The sequence below is a fragment of the Halichoerus grypus genome, chromosome 8 (assembly GCF_964656455.1).
Source record: "Halichoerus grypus chromosome 8, mHalGry1.hap1.1, whole genome shotgun sequence".
NCBI lineage: Eukaryota > Metazoa > Chordata > Mammalia > Carnivora > Phocidae > Halichoerus > Halichoerus grypus.
Window position 1 is genome coordinate 66,945,064 of NC_135719.1, and position 16,061 is coordinate 66,961,124.

Here is a 16,061-nt window from a genome sequence, read left to right on the forward strand (position 1 = left end):
AAATCAGTGTATGATTTGTGTGATTCATTTGTACAATCGTTTGTAGGATTGTATTATGGTTTAAAAAAAAACAATGAAAGGGCACCCGGGTGGCTCAGTCGGTTAAGTGTCTGCTTTTGGCTGGGGTCATGATCCCAGGGTCCTGGGATCAAGTCCTGTGTGGGGCTCATTGCTCAGCGGAGAGCCTGCTTCTCCCTCTCCCTCTGCTGCTCGCCTGCTTGTGCTCTCTCTCTCTCTGTCAAATAAAAAAATAAAATCTTTTTAAAAAAGACAATGATCTAAGGGAAAAAGTGGCTCCCATGTGAAGACAGACTAAGTAAGTTAGAACCCAGTGGAGAAGGAGGAAAGCTGAGGAAGTTACAAAATTAAAATTATTCAAGTTCTAAAATCTTGATCAATTGGTTAACTTCTGATTTATTTAACAATTTTCAAAACACCTCAATAGGGGTACAATCTTGATTTTAATAAGTTAGTTTAAGAACCTAAACCAAAGTAACATGTGAAACACAAACTCTCTTGTTTTTTACCAAAAAAGTGGTGATGAACATACATGAATATTAATGCCTGTTATTAAGGGCCTACAATATGCTAGGCATCATCCTGGGTACAAAACATGCTTCATTTCATTGGACCCCTCCAACAAACTTCAGATAGGGATTATTTTCCTTATTAAAAAAGGAAATAAAGTGTTCATGCTCAAATCTCTATTTTAACCAAAAAAACTCTCTTAATCACATCATTCCCCAGCTATATCTCATTTCTTTCCCCCTTTTTTATGAAAGAACTACTTGAGAAGAGCAGTTAGCTAGATGATGAATCCAGTATTAGCGTAGGCGGACCCTCAGCTCATTCCAATGTTCTGACATGGACAGAATCCATGACAAGCAGCTTCTTCATTGAGCCAATGAGACAAGTAGAATTCTTTTTTTCTCCCATAATGATTACTTAAAATGTTTAAATATATTCTAAAATATAGTATTACTATACTATGAAATGAAAAAGTCATATGATTTTTTAATATTTGAAAGGGAGACTCCAAAAGAATGTTAGGATTTTATTGGCCACCTTGGCTATACCCCCATACTCTCCAGGTATGCATTTGCTGTCTTCTGCCAGTAAGGGGAATTGGTGGAAAATAATGAAAAGTTCTGATTGAACTGATTTTCTCTTTGTAAGGAAAGCTTAGGAGGGGATCAATTCTTTAAAATTTCTTTAAAGTATATCTCTGGGGGAGAAATTTTTCTCAGTTATTTAAAAATTAGACTAATAGACTATTTTTACATAAACAGCAATTTTATTATTTTCTAATGTAATAGTGTACTAATTCAAAGTAGGCCAAGAAAACATTGATTAAAGGAGCACTTTGGTGAAATAAGAGAAAAAATGAACTGATTTGATATAGGAAAGCATGGGCTTACCACAAGGTGCTACTTAAATTGAAATTTATTATTTGCATATTCATTGAAGATAATGTCTGAAACCTTTAAAAAACTGATGCAAAATTTCCCATATAATTTTTTAAACAGCCTTAATTTTCTATGAAAACAGTATCTCTGAGGTAAAAGGGAAAATTTTGATTTTGTCCCTTCAGATGATCACAAATGGTATGAAATCTGTTTTCGTGAGGTCTTATTCTAACCTACACTGTTTGGGTGGTATTTGTGTGGATGCCCAGAAATATGTATCCTTGGGCCAAAGCTGAGCTATTGGTCATCATTTTCGTCCATACACCCTGTCCTTGGGCTCCAGGATACAGAGACAGAGGCTTTCAAATAGCTTTCTACTCTGTCCCTGCAGAAACTATTTCTATAAGCAGAGTTGCTGGCATTCATTGTGCATAGAATGCGAACAAACTTTGGCACAGGTTCTGTGAGATATTCTGAGAACTGCTCCAGCAATTTCTCCCCTCTCTCCGATACACTGATATTTTTTTTTCCTTCTCTATGAGACATTTCCATTAATATACAAATATGGTATTATGGCTTCCACTTAAACAACAACAACAGCACTCGACCTCACTTTTGCCTCTAGCTTCCTGCTCTATTTCTGTTCCCTCTGCTGAAAAATTCCTCACAATAATCATCTATCCCCATGCCTACAATTTCTCTCCCATTCTCTCCTGAACCCACCCACTTGGGCCTCTATCCCCACCTGTCCACATAAATTGCCCTTGTTATCGTTACTAATGTCTCCCAGTATGTAAAATCCAAGGCACATCTCCATTATCCTCACTTGCCCATCAGCAGCGTTTTCAACAGTAGATCACTTTCTTTTTCTTCCTTGAAACATTTCCTCCCTCTGGCTTTCAAGATACCCCAGTCTCCTGCCTCGCCCCTGCCCTCCGTGGCCGTTACTCCTCAATGTCCTCAGCTGGTTCCTCCTGTCTGTCTGACTCTAAAGGCAGGCGTGCTCCCGGGCTCAGTCTTGGCTATTTGTCTTACACTCTATCCACGTTTTCTCCCTTGGGAGTCTCATGTGTGTAGATGGCTTTCATAGTTCTATTTCCAGCCCTGACTTGTCTACACTCATAGATCCAACTGCCTCCTCAGTGTCTCTATTTGAATGTCTAATAGGCATCTCGATTTTCACACATACCAAACTGAACTCCTGATCTTTTCCCCAAAACTTGCTTTTCCCTGAGTGTCTGCCTCTGTTTAATTCATTAAGGTAACTCCATCCTTCCAGTGGCTCAAGTTAAAAACTTTGGACTCATCCCTGACTCCTCTCTTTCTCTGGAATAAAATGCTGAAAGAAAAAGTCGAAGTCTGTTAATATAATGCTTAAAGACAAAGGGACAGAATTCTCACCACTGTCTAAAAGTTGCAAAAGAGCTACTGCCACTTCTTCCTCTCCGGAAATGCCAAGCTTCCAATCCCCAGCTTTAATCACCCTTTGGACAGACAAGGAAACTTTTTTTTTTCTTAAGATCTATTTACTGGGGTGCCTGAGTGGCTCAGTCGTTAAGCGTCTGCCTTCGGCTCAGGTCATGATCCCAGGGTCCTGGGATCGAGCCCCACATCGGGCTCCCTGCTCTGCAGGAAGCCTGCTTCTCCCTCTCTCGCTGTCAATCTCTCTCTCTGTCAAAAAATAAATAAAATCTTAAAAAAATATTTATTTACTTATTTTAGAGGGGGGTGGTGGGGACAGAGGGAGAGAGAATCTTTTTTTTTTTTTTTTTTGAAGACTTTACTTATTTGAGAGGGAGAGAGAGAGCGAGCACAAGAGCCGGGGGAGGGAGAAGCAGACTCACTGCTGAGCAGGGAGCCCGACATGGAGCTCGATCCCAGGACCCAGAATCATGACCTGAGCCTAAGGCAGATGCTTAACCAACTGAGCTACGCAGGTGCCCCAGGAGAATCTTAAACAGGCCCCATGCCCAACCTGGGACTTGATCTCAAGACCCTGAGATCAGACCTAAGCCGAAACCAAGAGTGGGACACTTAACCGACTGTGCCACCCAGTTGCCCCCAGACAAGGAAACTTCTATTCAGATCTGCAAATTCTACTAATTGGATAACAAATACTCAAACTAGTTCCAGGAGGAAGAGGAAAGGAAAAACACAGGGCTGGACATCATATTCCCTTTTATACACTCTACTTATATACATCAAAATATTTTCACACATTTCTTTTATTCTCTACTCTCAAATGGTCAACTTTCCTACCAAGTGCTAAGGGGAACTCTGAGACACCAACCTCTGGAAAAGTTCTGTGCAGAGCACATAGTTGTCACAGGTGCTGTGGGTTACTAGTATTGTCTGTCCCTCCTCTGAGGACAAAAGGATTCCTAAGAAATTATGGTAATGGGGAAAACTTCTGCCATAGGCTGAATGTAGGATCTAAGTCCCTCTGGGAGCTAGCTAGCCAGCCAGCTAGCTAGCTAGCTAGCTAGCTAGCTAGTTATTTATTTATTTATTTATTTATTTATTTATTTAGAGGCGAATAGAATGCAGGAGGGGGTGAGGGGCAGCGGGAGAGGGAGAGAGAGAATCCCAAACAGGCTCCACACTCAGCGCAGAGCCCAAAGTGAGGCTCAGTTCCTCAACCCCAAGATCTAGACCTGAGTGGAAACCAAAAGCCACCCAAGCATCTCCCTCTGGGAGCTTTTTAAATGGTAAGTGTATCTTCTGCTTTTTAAAAATCAGCCCCTCCGCAATTTCTTTGAAGATATAAGGTATGTTTTCTACTCTTCTGGGGGAGGGACCACACCCAAAAGCCTGAGTAAGGTCTTTTGTGTTTGATGGGTACTCAAAAAAATGTTGCTGATTTTTCTGAACTTTTTCTCCCCCTTAGGAACTGGATGAGTTCCTTTTTATTCTTTAAACACTAATCACATTTATATGTGTTTCTATCACCAAGACCCAAAGAAGCACCTACTTGCCACACAAGCCCTAGGGAAGAATGCGTTCATGACGGTCTTGGAAAGTTGCTCTTCCAGTGGGACGCCACTGAGGCTTCAGGCAATGAGAGACATTAGAAGGGAATTTAAGGTAGCCATGTATTCTACACACTACCAGCTTATCATGAGAAATTCTAAGAAGATTGTTAATTTATCAGTATTAATAGCACTACTTTCTCCCTTACAAATGAGCATTTGTACTCTGCTGTCATTCTTACTAACAATCTTGTACTCTTTGGTTTCTTAAATTCATGCAAATACACTTCTTCCCCTCCCATAATCCACCATCTATAACTAAGTATATTTTGACATAAAGGAAATGGACAGTATCTAATAGACATCCTAAAGACTTAGAATATTTTTAAAAGCTCCATCTGAAAAAAATTGTGATAGAGAAGTATGAAGAAATCACTTTGTATTTATATTTTAACTTTACTTTCTATTAAATGTAATTTTGAAATGTTATTTTCTGGAAAAGACGAATGATAAAGTTCTTTTTTATTTTTTTAGTTATTTTTCTTTAAAGATTTTATTTATTTATTTGAGAGAGAGAGAGACCACAAGATGGGGGAGGGTCAGAGGGAGAAGCAGACTCCCGGCTAAGCAGGGAGCCCAATGTGGGACTCGATCCCAGGACTCCGGGATCATGACCTGGGCCGAAGGCAGTTGCTTAACCAACTGAGCCACCCAGGTGCCCAATAAAGTTCTTTTTTTAAAAAAAAAATCTTTATTTATTTATTTTAGAGAGAGAATGTAAGCAAGGAGGAGGGGTGCCCATGCAGGGCTGGATCTCATGACCCTGAGATCATGACCTGAGCTGAAATCAAGAGTCGGACACCTAACCAACTGAGCCACCAGGCACCCCTGAATGATAAAGTTCTGTTTAAAAAAAGAAGCTGCACAACAGAAATCTGTTAGAGCTATTACCCATGAACCCATGGGTAAATGCCATGAACCCATGAAGAAATGTTTGCAAATAAATGCAAGTAATTGATGTAAATTAAAAACTCAATCCTAGTTTCAAAGAAAAAAATTGCTAAAAGTAGATGAATAACGTTCCTTCCCACCCCTGCATTTTATTGAGATATAATTGACATATAACATTGTATTAATTTAAGGTGTACAACATAATGATTTGATATATGTATATATTGCAAAATGATTATCACAATAAGTTTAGTTAACATCCATCACCTCACATAGTTACAAAATTTTTTTTCTTGCGATTAAAACTTTTCAGATCTACTCTCTTAGCAACTTTCAAATATACAACACAGTGTTGTTAACTATAGTCACCATGCTGTACACATGACATCCCCAGAACTTATAACTGGAAGTTTGTGCCTTTTGACCACCTTCACTCATTACATGGCCCCCATCCCCAACCATTCTCTGCCTCTAGCAAACCAGCAATCTGTTCTCTGTTTCTATGAGTTCCTTTATTTTAGATTCCTCATATAAGTGAGATCATACAGTATTTGTCTTTTTCTGTCTGACTTATTTCACTAGGAATAACATTCTTATTAAAAAGGTTGTATTAGGGTTCTCCAGAGAAACAGAACCAATGGGAGATATATACATATAATTTTATATATATATATATATATATATCGAGAGAGAGAGAGACAGGAGAGAATGAGATTGATTTTAAGGAGTTGGCTCATGCTATGTGGGGGCTGGCAAGTCTGAAATCTGTAGGGCAGGTGGGCAGGCTGGAAACAGGTTGAGTGTCTATGTTGCTGTCTTGAGGAGAATTCCTTCTCCTTCAGAAACCTCAGTCTTTGTTTTCAAAGATTGATTGGATGAGGCCCACCCACATTACGGAAGGTAAACTGCTTTTCTCAAAGTCTACTGATTTAGGGGTGCTGGGTGGCTCAGTTGGTTGGGCAACTGCCTTCAGCTCGGGTCGTGATCCCGGAGTCCTGGGATCGAGACCCACGTCGGGCTCCCAGCTCAGCGGGGAGCCTGCTTCTCCCTCTGACCCTCTCCCCTCTCATGCTGTTTCTCTCTCGCTCGCTCCCTAATAAATAAATAAATAAATAAAATCTTAAAAAAAAAAGTCTACTGATTTAAATGTTAATCACATCTAAAGAATATCTTCACAGCAACAGCTAGATTGGTGTTTGACCAAACAGCAGAGCACCATAGCCTAGCCAAGTTGACACACAGAATTAACCATCACAAAGGTCGTCAAGGAGTATTCTTCCTCTGTATCTTCTTCAGCTGAGGAAGGAAAACAACTCTGAGTATTCAGGGATGTGATCAGGTACACTAAGGTCACCAAATTTATTCAAGATTAGCAGACACCAGCCTAACACTCTAAAAGTCTCAATGAAAGAAGTAAGCGGTTTGGGCACTTGACGAAGCTGTTAAAGGCCCCAGAACTGTGGCCAGGGCAAAATAAATACAGTAAAAATATATTCTCCTTTCTACTTAAATTAATCCCTAAAACTATACACTGGTACGGAACGGGCACTAGTTTTGCTTTGGCTTCAGTCAATCCCCTTGGAATTTTTACACAGGGTTCCTTCCCAGGTCCTACCTAAGGTTCCCCAGCACAGAGATGGCTACTTGCTTAGGGAAAACTGCTTCATTGCTATTAACATATAAAATTAACTCAATTTTCTACTTGCAGATATTCACCCTGAGGTCATTTATGAATTTAGCTATCTAATCATATAGACTTTTTAATCTAACCACAGAGGCTGAATTAGTTTTTCTAAATTAATAGTTTTATTCCCCTATTGTAATGAAATCCAAGCCTCTTTGATGTAAAATTATGATAGGAAATTATCGGTCTGCAGCAAGCATTCTAGAGAGTGAGGGAAACACATGGTGTTAACGATTTCTCTAAATTAAGTCCATTGAAAGAATCAGAGAAACCTATTTACTTTCTTTTTTTTATTATAAAAAATGGCTTTCAATCACAATCAGTTGGATAGGCCTTCCCATCCACATCTCTAATAATACCCAACACCAGCTAAGGAATTGAAAAGAAGACAGTGGTTAAGTATCTAGGATGATGAGTAACAGTCTGAATTCACCACCATTTCCCCCTAGGATTCTTTTTTTCAGAGTTTCTTCCATAACTCTCTTAAAACTCCATCTTTTTATTCTTGGAACCCAGGAGACAGAGAAAACTCCTGGTGCCTTATACCATATAATTCTTATTAATGCTCCTTCTACTAGAAAAGATAGTTGAAAGTTAACAGAATCCATGTGGGTCTATAGTCAAGAACACTCTATGGAAGATACAGAGAACAGTGGTGGTTGCCAGAAATGGGAGGAGGGAGTGAAGGTACAAACTGCCAATTAGAAAATAAATAAGTCATGGGAATATTATGTACAACATGGCAACTAGAGTTAATAATACTGTATTGCATATTTGAAAGTTGCTAAGAGAATACAGCCTAAAAGTTTTCATCACAAGAAAAAAAAATTCTGTAACTATGTATAGTGGACGGATGTTAACTAGACTTATTGTGGTGATCTTTCACAATATATACAAATATTGAATTATTATGTTGTACACCTGAAACTAATACAATGTATGTGAATTATACCTCAATAAAAAAAGAAATTAAAAAAGAATATTCTATGGACAATAATAACTTACATGTATAAATTACTTTGTAATTTACAAAGCACAACCATTTGTCCCTCTTAATACCTCAATATGGCAGGAATTATTAGCTCAGATTTAAAGACAAGATTGAGGCTCAAGGAGATTAACTGACCTGTTCAAGATCACACGGTCAAAAGGTGATAAAGACAAGAACCCAGGTCTTCCAAGACCCAGTTCAATGCATCACCACTACACTATACTGTCCTAATGAAATGAGCTCTCGGCTGCTAAATATACCTGCAGGATTAGCCACTGCATGAGGTCTATATCGTAGAGGGCAGATATCATACAGCCGAAGAAAATAATTATTGGTAAAACCTGAAGAAAGAACCAGCAACAGAGTTCTATAATTTTCTCAGCGGGCTATTTCTTTCAAAAATAAAAAAGAGGTGCCATTACGCATACTATAATGAATTTTAAAGTGACTCTAGCACCCTTTCCCTTTTCCCTGTGACCTCATTCTTTTTCTTAATCAGTTCTGAGATTGAATTTGCGGTTCTGAGTTCAATTAGCCAGTCTGGATGGATATCTTAATACCTTGCTATTCAAGGGGTAGCATATGGATGATAGATGGGTAGCATGGGTATCATTTGGGAGCTTGTTAGAAATGCAGATTCTTAAGTCAGAGTCTCACCCCAAAATTATTGAATCAGAATCTACATTTTAACAAGATTCCCTAAGTGATTCATGTGCACACTTAAGTTTGAGAAACATTGTTAATATATACTTGCAGATGTGTGTCCATATCATTCTGAAAAGATGTATCATAGTAGCATGTTCATTAACAAACAAATAGAAAGTCGGCTTCAGTAAATGGGTAGTGTGAAATGACAGATAATTGGTCTGTCAAAGATAGGTGAAAATCTATTTGACTTAGGTTCATGCCAAATCAGCAAGTCCAAATGACTGTGAGATATTAAATCATGCCAGTTATCATATTAAAATGTACAACTTTCATTCCAAATAATTTTCTCAATTAGCATAAGCAAAAAATATGGGGAAACTTTCCATTTCCATATTCCCTTTACAAGCACAGAACAAGAAAATATTACCATCTGTAAAGGAGGCCACAGTCACCCAACCACCTATTTCTCTGCCCTGGCTATATATGAAAATAACCGGAGGAGCTTTTAAAACCTATGGGGGCCTGACCTCCAGACATTCTGATTTACTTATCTAAGATAAGGACCTGGGCCCCATGATTTGAATATGCAGCCAGGGTTGAGAACCACTGACTACCCAACCCCTTCATTCCATAGATGAGGAAATCAGAGTTAATTAAAATGGTACCAATAGAGCATATTTAAATAAAAATTTTTTCATAAATAAGTAAGTAGTGATTTCTAAAACCTGAAACTCATTGACCAAGTGAAGCTTAACTGTTCGGACAACTGTTTACCATCTCTCTCTCTCTCTCTCTTCTTTATTTTTTTTTAAAGAACTAAAAGTCTTCTTTATCCTTGCATTAACTCTGTGAACATGGGTTAAATCAGCTATCCTTTCTTTGAAAAAATTACCAGCAAAATATTTACCCACAGGAGCTGACATAGGAAAATTTCAAAAGAATAAAACTTGAAATAACATGGCTGACTCCCACTTTTTAACTTATTCTCACAGAATTTCAGCACTCATTCGCATAGTGAGAAGAGCTATTTTAAGTAGTTTACAAAATTAAAAACCAAACAAAGATTAAAACCTAAGAGGTAACCTCTGAAACTAATAATACAGTGTATGTTAATTAAATGGAATTTAAATAAAAAATTCTAAAAAATCATAAGAGAAAATAAATCTATAGTTCTGTACTGTAATTATTGTGAGTATAATTGGACACACGCAATTCAAACCTATGTTGTTCAAAGGTCAACTGTGTTTAACGCCACTGAACTATACACCTAAATATGGTTAAAATGACAAATTTTATGTTATGTATATTTAACACAAAAAAAGAAAAAATGGGGGTTATTTAAGGTTTAATCATCTAAAATAGGATAAATCAAAGCCAGCCTTTGGAATACACTATTTTCTTTTTTTAAATTTATTTATTTTTTTATTTTTTAAAGATTTTATTTATTTATTTGACAGTGAGAGAGGGAACACAAGCAGGGGGAGTGGGAGTGGGAGAAGCAGGCTTCCTGGGGAGGAGGGAGCCCGATGAGGGGCTTGATCCCAGGACCCTGGGATCATGACCTGAGCCGAAGGCAGATGCTTAATGACTGAGCCACCCAGGCACCCCTGGAATACACTATTTTCATCATACTTTTCTCTTATGACAAAATGTCTATATAATTTACCAAAAAAAATCTTTATTAATATTCAGTTCTTGCAATAAATGTATGACTTGTTGGAAGTTACATTCTCTTCCTCTTAATTCCCCCGCATCAACTACTGAATAAAAGTATTTCTAAAAATACACATAAAAAAATCTGAGAGGTGGGCACCTGGGTGGCTCAGTCAGTCGGGCATCTGCATTCAGCTCAGGTCGTGATCTCAGGGTCCTGGGATCGAGTCCCGCATTGGGTTCCCTGGTCCTTGGGGAGTCTGCTCCTGCCTCTCTCCCTCTGGGCTCTTCCTCTCTGCTCTCAAATAAATAAATAAAATCTTTTTAAAAATCTGAGAGGTAAACAGGTGCTATGGTAATTTTCCAAAAAGGCTGTACTTTCTTTGACTTATCTCCCACCAAGAGTGGGCTTCCCATTGACACTAAGAGGCTGTGATTGCTTTAGCTGACAGAGCAGGGCTCAGCGAACCATTTCTGTAAAGGGCCAGATAGTTAATATCTTAGGCTTTGCAGACTACGGTCTCTGTTGCAACTACTCAACTGCATCATAGCATAAAAACAGCCATAGACGAAATGCAAACAAATGGACATGGCTATGTTCCAATAACACTTTATTTACAAGGACAGGTGGCAGGCTGGATTTGGCAGGAGGTCACAGTTCACTGATCTCTGCAATAGAATATGGAAGAAATGCCATGTGACTTCTGAAAGTAGGTCATAAAAGGCCTTACAGCTTCCACCTGGGTCTCCTGGAACACTCACTCTCAAAGTTCCTTCTTGGAACTTAGTCACCACCCTGTAAGAAGCCCAAGCCAGAGAGAGAGATTGGCCCTAGGTAAGTGATCTGGTCAACAGCCCCGGCTGAGCCCAGCCTTTATGTCATCCTAGCCCAGGTGCTGGCATGTGAGTGAAGAAGTCTCCTGATGATTCCAGTTCCCAGCTGTTCAAGTCACCACTCAACACTGAGTCATCCTGGCTGAGGCCCTGGACAGAGTGGAACAGAGACAAAAACATCCCCACCATGCCCTATCAGAATTCTTTGAGGATAGTAAAACTGCTGTTTCCCATGTTGCTAGATTTGGAGGTGGTTTATTATGCAACAATAGATAACTAGAACAGAGGATGACTAAAAAAACTCTTAAGATCACAGGTGGAAGGCTAAAAATCTCAGAAAACTGCAGTTAACACACTCAATTGAAAATATTTATGCTTTTTAAAAAACAATTTATGCTTGTAAGTCATAAATCTAAAGACACTTGTAATATCTTTTGAAACATAGTTGCCAATCAGTTTGGATTGTCCTAGGACAATGGCTTTATGGCTGGTTGATAAAACAAATCTAGGACTAGTTACCAACTAATCATTAAACATTTATCTGGTTGAAAATAGTAAACAATTAGGATCAGCTAATTTAGTCCAACTGGCCAAACCAGTTTCTGTGTAGAATGCTGAATGCTGAACTGAGCTATGGTTGCAGACACCTTGTATGTAATACTAAAACAAAATTTACGTAGCTAGTCAATACTAGAAAATCTTTCTAACTTTAAGTAATATAGTCTATGCTCTAGTTGCAGGTAAATTATTATAAAATCTAACCTACTAGATATTCACTAATGCTGAACTTTAGAGATACATGGATTAACAATTTGCTAAAAATTTGGTTATAAGTGTTTAAACTCCCCACCCCACTCCGAACAAGCAAGGCCCTAGAGATTGTGTTGGATATGGTACTGTGTCAAGATTGTCCTAAGAGGTACAGAGTTTAGGTTGAAGCCAACATGAAAGCATTACTCTGAGGCACAAATAAATCAAGTCTGGCACAGAAGAGACAAAAACCAGGTATAAGGTAAGGGTACAATCTCAAGCCACCAACATAGAACAAGCATTTATAAGAGAAGCTAAAAATTCCTTGGGAATACTCCTAGAGTTTCTGGGACATAGATGCAAGGACTTTTTCTAGGGGAGTAAAATGGTTCTAAGACTAATGCCAGCATGTATATGGAGGAGGTTCCCCCCCCACACCACCAAGCAATGCTCAGGACACCAGGTAGCTGTTCTACAGTTCAACTCAATTCTGAACAATCTACCTGGAGAAAGCATCGGATTCCAAAGGGACAGGGCTCAATCACAAAAGACCACCTCCACTTCCGAAGCCAATTACAAGCTCAGGTTAACGCCCATGCTTCGGCCCAACCAGCTATAGATTGGAGGTTCCAAAGATCCACTCGCTCGATTTCAGATGCCAGTCACAAGTGTGGGTTGTTAGCTGTGCTTCTTCTTAGCAACTGGCTATAAATCAAAGGTTCTCCTGACCTCTACCCTTTCAGATTCAACTTACTAGCTAGAGTGGCTCACAGAACTCAAGGAAACGTTTACATACATTTACCAGTTTATTATAAAAGGATATGATAAAGGATACAGACAAACATCCAGATGGAAGAGATGTTTAGGGCAAGGTATATGGCAAGGGACACGGAGCTTCCATGCCCAGCCTGTGTGTGCTCCTCTCCAGAACCTCCTCATGTTCACCAACCTGGAAGCTGTCCAAATTCTGTCCATTTCTAGGTTTTTATGGAGACTTCATTATATGGGCATGATTGATTAAATCATCAGCCTTTGGAGATCAATTCAACCGCCAGCCCCTCTCATCTCCCAGGAAGTATGACCCCATTCTTGGGTGACCCAGGGGCATGCCAAAAGCCATCTCATTAACATAACAAGAAGCACCTTTATCTCTCTCACCACTTAACAAATTCCTCGGGTTTTAGAAGTTTTGTCTTAGGAACAGGACAAAGACCAAATATATATTTCTTATTATAATTCATAATATCACAGGAAGGAAGCCATTAAAAGATGACATTGCTAAAAAAAAAAAAAAAAAAAAGACGATATTGCTTCCTGAAATTATGGATTCATTCTTGCACTCACTTGCTGTAGCTGACAGGTCTCATGCCCAGTACCCTTATTAGCCTCCCATGGTTAAATCCTTGCAACTAGTTGTTATCCAGCAATATTCTACACTTTGCCAGCCTTAACAAACAATAAGTATATAGGCAAACTACCCATAGGTGGGACATCAACTGCAAGTTGAAGAATCAAACTATTAGGTTAGAACAAGATTTCTTACAACTTCGGCACTATTGACATTCAGATGGCACATTTGACATAAATCTTCATTGTGGGGCTGTCCTCTGCACTGTAGGATGGTTAGTAGCATCCCTGGTCTCTGCCCACTAGATGCCAGTAGTGCTCCCCCCCACCTCAAGTTATGACAATCAAAAATGTCTCCAGATGTTGCTAAATGTCCTCTGGGGATAAAACTGCCCCCAGCTGAAAACCCCTGGATTAGAAATATAATTATCCCTGTGGTGTTCTTTCTGCTTCCTTTCTTAGAAGACATACCAGGGGATTACTACTGGGGGACATTGTGGTTATTCTTTTTGGTAATAGACTTAAAGTGTTTCCTGTTGGACTGGGGTCCTCAGAACATTGACTTTTTCATGGCGTGACTCATAAGAAGATAGTTGACTTCATCAGAACAAGGAAGCAAGAGAACAAGAAAGACGGCAAGCAAGACCAAGTCAGTCTTTTGTAACCTAATCTTGAAAGTGATATCCATCACTTTTGCCTTATTGCATTCATTAGAAGCAAGCCACCAGGGCCAGCCCACACTCAAGCAGGATCATTGGGGGGCCAATTTAGCAGCCTGACTACACCAGGATGCAAGGGAGGTAAACTTTATTTTTTAATATTTGCATGTCAAAAAAGGTCTTTTTTTTCTACTCTCCTGTTTAATCAATAGTTAGACATAGAATTCTAAGTTGAAGGTGCTGGGCTGGCTCTCCTCCCCAACCCTACTGATGGTAGGCTGCCCTGAGAAGATAGGAATGGGAGAGGTGGGACTGCAGGGAAAGGACCCCTAACTCCTTCACAGCGCCCACGTGCACAAGGAAGAGCCAGACCTGGTCTTCTTCAGTTTCCCCAGGGGAGCCTGGCTAAATGCATCAGTAAGTGAAGAATTAAAGAAGAGCAGACTTAAAAGATAAAACTTAGAAGAGACAACATTATTGGTTATGCGCCAAACACTTTGAGACCCCTGCAATCTGTAGAACTTGTCCTTACAGGACAAATTTTTATCTGACAAGTCATTTGAACAATCTGCATAATAGACACAGACAACAAATAAAAGAATTGAGTGAAGATGAAATCAGGACACTGAAACATAAAAACAAAACAAACAAGAAAAAAAATTGACAAAAACTTCTGTCCAGGAATATAACAATAAAGAGACAAATGACAGCGATGCTTAGAACCCCAAAGCAGGAGGTAAAGAACTGGATGAAGACATTGTACCTTTAACCCTTGAAGAGAAGGAAAACAATACCTAAAATCTTTATTTGAAGTTTTAATTGTTATATAAAGAAAACCTACTTCTGGATGGGCCTGAGGCTGATGAAATCCCAAGAACTCTCTAAGCTCCTGATAACTTTCAAGCATTGCTGACATGTGGGATAAATTCTGGTGGAGAGGTCCTGAGAAATTTTAATAGATTTCCTGCAAGCACTTATTTTATGTTTAGATGGTATAAGTAGAGACACAAATATTAGATGGAATAACTGTGGCTGGCTAAGAATCTGTCCCTCCGCCGTGCTATCAACAGATTTTTATTTTTGTCATTGTTGTTCTTAAAAATATCCTATCTTAACCTTTACAAAAAAGTCCTATCTTTTATAAGAGCCCTTGGACAAAATTCCCCGCAGGACACATCTTGGATGTTTTCTTTGCAGCTAGCAGCTTGACTGCAGTGTTGCATTCACTAATGAGGTGATGGAAAACATTAAAACTTACCATGGATTTTGCTATGAGGAAGCCATAAATTTGATAACCAACTTGATACTCAAATAAAACTCCCTGAGAAATTCCACAGAGGTCAGCAAGGTAACCTGGAATCTCAACTAACCTCTGAGAATTACTATAAAGGATCCCTAAATGTTCCAACAGTGGAAGACATTACTCAGGAACTTAAAGATACATTCTCAGAACAATACCCCAAATCTTGTAAATGCTGATCTCGGGTATTGTCTGTCATGGGACAGCTCAAATTCAACATATCAGAGAAACACCATGCTGACTTGTACAGAAGTAACTTAGCCAATCCTGATACACTCTCAGTGCAGCTTCACTGGTAGAAAATCAAGTAGAAAAACAGAAGGAAAGAGGTAGAGTTCCCATCCACTACTTAGGAAGCCCTACATCTGCCTGACCCCAAATTTTCCCTAATGCTTATGCATTGCTGAAAGTCTTATGTATTCTTCCTGTGATGAAGTTTGAGAATGACTGCTGTGAAAATGCTCAAAAGCATCTCAAAAGCATTCCTGAGGAAGACTTTGACAGAATGCAGGTCAAGTAACTTGACTTTGCTGAACATAAACTCTTATATAAAACATGATCTGGATTTAATGGTAGATACACATTATCGAACTCTACACAAACAAGTCAGTGCTTCCTACAGGTAATTAATAAACCATAAAAAGTACCTAAGAGAATGTTAAAAAATAGGTTGATACCCTTGTCAGTTCCCTGCTCAGTGGGGAGTCTGCCTCTGCCTCTGCCCCTCCCCCTCCCTGCTTGTGCTCTCTCTCTCTCTCAAATAAGTAAAAAAAATTTTTTTAAAGATTTTTATTTATTTATTTGAGAGAGAGAGAGAGAACATGAGCGGGGAGATGGGGCAGAGGCAGAGGGAGAAGCAGACTCCCCGC

General features: G+C 39.1%; 2 pseudogenes; both read left to right on the forward strand.

Annotated features, from left to right (window-relative positions):
• Nucleotides 1-4,409: 4,409 nt before the first annotated feature.
• On the forward strand, nucleotides 4,410-14,837 carry LOC144382869 (52 kDa repressor of the inhibitor of the protein kinase pseudogene; annotated as a pseudogene).
• A 7-nt stretch (nucleotides 14,838-14,844) lies between these two features.
• LOC144382760 (52 kDa repressor of the inhibitor of the protein kinase pseudogene) lies at nucleotides 14,845-15,843 on the forward strand (annotated as a pseudogene).
• Nucleotides 15,844-16,061: the final 218 nt, after the last annotated feature.